The sequence below is a fragment of the Amphiprion ocellaris genome, chromosome 14 (genome assembly GCF_022539595.1).
Source record: "Amphiprion ocellaris isolate individual 3 ecotype Okinawa chromosome 14, ASM2253959v1, whole genome shotgun sequence".
NCBI lineage: Eukaryota > Metazoa > Chordata > Actinopteri > Pomacentridae > Amphiprion > Amphiprion ocellaris.
The window spans coordinates 20,797,431-20,803,999 of NC_072779.1; positions in this window are offsets into that span (position 1 = coordinate 20,797,431).

Below are 6,569 nucleotides of genomic sequence, written 5' to 3' on the forward strand. Positions count from 1 at the left end.
CCTAGCTAGTTATCGTATTGTTTCCCCTGTTTCTGTTTCCTTTGACTCGGAGAAAGAATTAGATAGAAAACAAATGATCGAATGGCAACGACAACTAGATGAGTGCACTAATACTCTAGGTTAAATGAAGCAACAAAATAAACTGTCTGGATAAACCTAGGGGGGGATATTTCATAAGTATTGGGTTTAAATTAATTGTACTGTGGACGGATACAGAAACATGTATTTGACCCAAGTTTTTCTGTCTGCATCTGTAACTACTTGAATGTTCAAACAGGTCACACATAAACAGAACTAATCACTGTTTTTGATAGTTTGTTGAATATTTCTGGAAACACGTAGCTGAAAGAGGATGACCCCCAAACAGATGATTGGCCAACTTAAGTTACCCTCACATTATTTTTTGACTTTATTGACACCTACCCTTAGGAATTATTATGCCATTAGATATTTATTTTCCATTAACAACGTGTGTACATTAAAAAATGGCACATGTCATAAGAAATATAAACCTTAGATTAAAAAACAAACAAACAAAAGCACCAGTGTCTGCACACAGGGTAGTTCTAGACTAGCTGTTAGCTTAGCCTTAGCTAAGGCTAATTTATCCTCTTTTCCCTGTTTCTTGGAAATCTATTTTAACACTCTAAAATCTAAATATTGAGGTTTCCTATACCACGCAAATCATAGAACAACTGCACCGTTATATCTTAATGAAATGGAATAAAAATTAAAAAAAAAAAAAAACACAAGACAAACAAATCCTTAAGCTAACCAGCCTAATTGATGAGCAGTGTTTGCTGCTTGCCTCAGGGTTCTGGTGGAATTCAGGTGATTTGATGGTTAGTTAAGCTACTTTTAGAAAATATATTTAAATGAGTTTGATTGATGATAACTTTATTTTCCAGCACAATATATTGTGAGGCCCCTTGGTGTGCTTAACTCACAATCAAAACAAGCAAAAAAACCCAAAAAACTAGAGTTCTGACAGGAACTATCAAGAGAAATCTTATTTCTCCTATATTAGCGTCTCTCATGGACCATGAACTAGTCTTTACTTTTGATTCCAGTTTGCAAAAGCAGAACAGCAGGTAGATAATTCAGCTTTCAGGCTCCTTTGCTGTGGAGTGATCTCCCAGTTTGGGTTCAGAAGGCAGACACCATCTCTACTTCTAAGATTAGGCTTTTGATAAAGCTGAAGGTGATATAGCTTATGTGCTCAGATGACTCTGAACCATCCGTTGGTTATGTTGTTATAATCCCAGGCATCCAGATGATCTCCAGTGATGTAGTTACTGATGTCATCAATCTCCTCAGTGTTTGTTGTTTTCTTGTGTATTGTTTGTTTATTGTTTTTCTGTTTTCTTTCTGGGCTGCACAGTGGCTTGGTCTTTAGCGATTTTGCCTTGCAGTTAGAAGATCCTCGGTTCGCGTCCCGGCCTTTACGGGTTTTTTCTGCGTGGAGTTTCCATGTTCTCCCTGTACATATGTGAGTTTTCTCCGGGTACTCCGGCTTCTTGCCACAGTCCAAAAACATGCTGAGGTTAATTGGTAATTCTGCATTGTCTGTAGGTATGAATATGAGTGTGATTGTTTGTCTGTATATGTAGCGCTGTGATAGACTGGTGACCTGTCCAGGGTGTCCCCTGCCTTCACCCTAAGTCAGTTGGGATAGACTCCAGCTCCCTCATGACCCTAATGAGGATTAAGTGGTGTATAGATATTGGATGGATGTTTTGTTTCCGCTATGCTGTTCCTTCTCCCCTTTAACCTCACCCCAACCAGGCAAGGCAGATGGCCGCCTGGTTTTGTGGAACTTTTTTTTTGGATTAAATGGTAGTTTTTCCCTTCACTGCTGCCAAAGAGTTGCTAAAAGGGAATCGTTGGAGTTGTTGTTCTTTTTTCCTTCAGAGTTTAATATTGTCAGGCCTTCACCTTATTAAGTGGCTCCAGGTGAGTCATGTTGTGAATTGCTGCTATATAAATGACACTGGTAATGACCTGCAATAAAGTCCAAATGTACATGAGGGCTGAAGAAGAGAAAATAACATGTTTGTTTTTGAGGTTGCATATGAAATCTGTGACAGTGATTGAAAAGATGCTTTTTTCTCTTTCTCTTGTTTTTACACTTTATTATCTGTTACACACTTGAGCTGACAGTCTTCAACCTGATAGCCCCTTTTATCTCTACTTTGAAAAGCAGTAGGCCCACGGCTCGTTATGTGCATAGTGTGTAATTTCCATCCCTGAGTTGCCTGGTTATGAAACTTGTCTGCCAGTGTCCTCAATGTTTCATAACACACTAAGAGTAGAGAGTCTGCAAATGAGGAAAACAACACGTGTCCATCTGAACTGTGTGGGTGTTTGTTAAGGACTAAGGTCAATGGGCTATTTTGGTAACACAATGTACCAGGCATGATCACAGGGTCGCACTGTCAGGACCCCTGTACCAGCGTTCTGATTGCACAAAGGACAGGCTTGAAGTGTTTAAAAACCGTATAAGCTTTTGGTGTGCTCTTTGATCACACCAAATCATGTTCTCCTCCAAACCAGGCGTGTGTCAGAGAAGTCCAGACACTTGACAAGTCGGTGCCACATCAGTATTCAAGTATTCAGATGTTTTACTTAATTAAGAATAGCAAAACTACACTGATGCCTAATTTCAAATGTTACTTGAAAGCATTATGGACTTAAAATATAAACAGTAAATGTACTCTACATGCTGCATTCCACCCGTTCAGAGTGTTATATTAATGTTATATGCATATCCCTGCCAGATTGTGTTGGATTAGAAAGTGCATTACTTCCCTGCAAAATTTAATCAAGTCTCAAGGAGTGTGCAATGGACTTGAGAATGTAATTACATGTAATTAGTCACTCCCCATCCCTGAGTGCAGGATTTTTGGACTTTTGTTTTCAGGTTTTTAGTGGTCGGTGCACTTATAGCCTTTTTTTGAGTGTAACAAAAACCTCCTCCTTGATCTTTATCCTCCATTCGTGACTAAACTGAAGCCTCACTGATATTGACATTGCATGTCCTTTGAGATTCCTCATGAGCTGTCAGAACTGGCTCATCTCACTGTCTGTGCTGCTCAAGTAACAAGCTTGACTCCTGTCCATGTGACAGAAGGGAGAGGAACAGCATCTGCAGTCTGGCAACATTTTCTTCTCTCTGCCTTTTCTCTGCTCTCTTCCAGTGGAACTTTATCCTTGTAGTAAAATAAATATTCTCTTTTTCACGCATTTAATCACTTTTATGTTTGCAAATCAACAGGAGAAACAACCAATAAAGGAACACGTCTGACTTCACATACTGTTGAAGCAGATGGTGCCGCATGTCTTAATTTAACCCAGACTAGCTGTCAGTCCACTCACTGTTTATGACAGACACCTGACTGTGAGGCCTTATGGCACTGCTTCACTAATTAAGCTTAGTTTCAAACTCATTCAGTCCTCTGGGAATAACAACTGTTAAACGCAATCAACATGATGAGCTTTGCCAAGCAGCCTGCGGTGAACTACTTTCAGCTTTAGCAGCTTTCTTTTCACTACTGCATACACTCTCTGTTCAGTGTTCACATGTGACTGACATTTAATTATTTTTAACCGGACAAATGTAATCCATCTGCAGCAACACAAGTCTGCACTCACTGCAGCTGTGGGCGGACAAGAGAACAGACTAAAGTGTTTTTAGTGAACATGTTACCAAACAGTAGCACACTTTACACAGCACCAGTGTGTTTCAGAATGACTCCTGTTTCCAACTGCTTGACAAATCCAAGTCTAACATTCACTCTCCTTTTGCACTGTTTTTGGTTTCTACCAACTCCTGACACAGCTACGTGGTTGCTTGACTGCTGAATGCTTCACTATGATCACCAGTTAGTTTTAACCTCTTTTTATTGTTATTAACCCCCATTTTTACTAAAAAAAAGACTTTATGCTTGGAAGCCTTTTCTTTGTTTGACTCTTATGGTGAATAACATATATGTGCCCTTGTCGACTACAGAAAAGGTATAGCTTTGCATTACTATTAAGGAAAAGCTGCTGCTGCTGCTGCTGTTGAAGCTATGCTGTTGTATTAGATGATAGGAGTATCTTAAAATATCTTAAGATCATTTGTACCATCTGTACATGATCTGCTGATGCTGAGCAGGTCGTGTACAGATGGTTTTAGGGCTTTCATGGACAACAATAAATACTATGAGAGCACTACAGCGAAGTGGAAGGCCAGAAAATCAAAACAACAAGCCGAATAAAGCTAAAATTCTCTAAAGCAGTGGTCTCCAACCCTTTTTGCATAGCAAACAGAAAAAGCACTCAGAGAGCGCAGTACTCCGTCAAGGCTGCTCAGTCGTATCATTTCCAATGGATGAAATTTTTAATAAAAAATGGACATTGCCCTGAGCACAGGCATGTGTTATGCATGTGAATGTTATGTACGGATACCGAATCACATGACCTAAATATGTAGCGGGCGGCGGGAATTGATAGGACTCGGAAACCCTCCCACAATTTAATTAATTGTTCCTTGTATTATTTCCGATGGATAAGTCCACAGTGGTCGATTTGTAGTAGGATCACAATCGTGATCGTCAGCAGGCAGCTAACGTAGCGTTCACTTGTTGACATAGTTACAGTGACGCCGTGCTGCTATCTCACAATAGAGAAATCTTGAACAAATCTGTGGATCCGGACTATAAGCCACATCACTGCCAAAATCTAATCACTTGGTCCTTGTGTCATTTCTGACCTTTCCTGAAAATTTCATCCAAATCCGTTAGTCCATTTTTGAGTAATGTTGCCAACAGACAGCAAAGTGTACACCGCACCGATCGTCACATAATGATCTTTTTTTTTTTAAAAAGTCCTAAACAAACAAAGTTACTTGTTATTGCTAAATATTTACTTACTTTTTCTTCTGTGTCAGCATCAATCTCTCCCTCTTTCAAAAGAAGCTCTCCAGAGACGATTGTTTTTTTATTAATTTTGGAAGATTGACGGCTTCATTTAACATCAAGTGCGGGAAACAAGCACTGACGGAAGCGACTGGAAGACGATTTAGTCATTTTTAATAATAAAACACCCTGCAGACACCTCCAGAGATAAAATATAAATAAATCGATTTTATTCTCTATGTGCTGCCCGGTACCCTATGAACCACTACCCAGTACCGGTCCACAGCCTGGTGGTTGGGGACCACTGCTCTTTAGAGCTAAGAGAAACCATACACACTGGAGGGTTCATCAGTCTGCATAAAATACTAATTAGAACTGTTTTAATGCCCCTTCAAGTAGAATCTGTATGTGGCTGCAGCACCTTTCAAAGGGTACTGATGGCATTTTTCTGTTTGTAATAAAAGCTACAAAGAGCAAGGTGTGATGTATATGTGATGGTGTCATTGTCACAAATGTTCCATTTTCAAATTGTAAAAACCTAATAGCCACTTGTGTAGTGAACATTTGCATAGACTAATGATCAGTTGTCACTGGAATGAGCGGTTGGTGTCGGGCTGTTTTTGGTAGTTTGGTCACATGAGAAGCATTGAGAACATAAAAGTATTCAGGGTTGAGACGCCTCATGACATTAACACCATTTCTAAAAAACACCGTTTAAGCCTTTAGCTGGCCTAAACAACAGGCAGCATCACACCCACATTCTTATACTTATCCCTTTAGTTGTTAGGTTGATAGTAATTCTCTCCTTTTGCACAGAAAAACAGATCTGCACTGCCTCAGATCTTCATTCTTTCTGTTTCAGATGTATTTGATCGGTGTGGATGAGCTTATCTACTGTAGTGCAGACAGGGAAGAGGTCCAGCTTCTAGAAAGCATTAGCAGCTCAGGAGATGTTATAATGATCTAGCACGCTTGAGAACCAGCTGAAAAAATGCAGGGACTGGATTTTGGTGCAAGATTTACTGGTATTTGTGACACAAGGAGGTGTTTAACCTTGTGGCTTGTTGTTGGAATCAGTGGTTTGTTGTGTACCTGCAGCAGTGAGTGAGCATAATACCTCCCTCCCTGCCATGAATCACGCCTTTGTGAAATTTAAATTTTCTGCTGACAGAGAGGTGCTGATTTACCTCTATGGTAAATTGTAATCACTGAGTTTATGATGTTCTACAGGAATTCATTATTTTCAAATGTCCTTGATATGTCCTGCAATGACATTAGATACTAGGAAACAGTGTCGACCAAAAGGCAAACATCTAAGCTTCAAAAGGGTAGATATTGTTGGCAGAGTGCTGCACAGAATAGAATTATTTTGTACACGTGGTCATGACAGTGACATGTCTATGCTGCAGCATCTTTGTTCTCTTTTTTTTTTTGTTGTTAAATGAACACGATTCCATACAACACCTGACTGCTAACATTTTATTCCTGGACTTCATTTGTGGCCCTGCAGTTCAAACATCCACACTGACTCGTAACGCACAGCAACTCATTTTGCCATATTCATGACATTAATTTTTAAAAATAAAGTGCAGTTAATGAAAGCAGATAGGTTCTTAAATCTAAAGTAGTACGGCTCGTTTCATTCCACCAGGTGGCAGTGTTCTTCGAGTG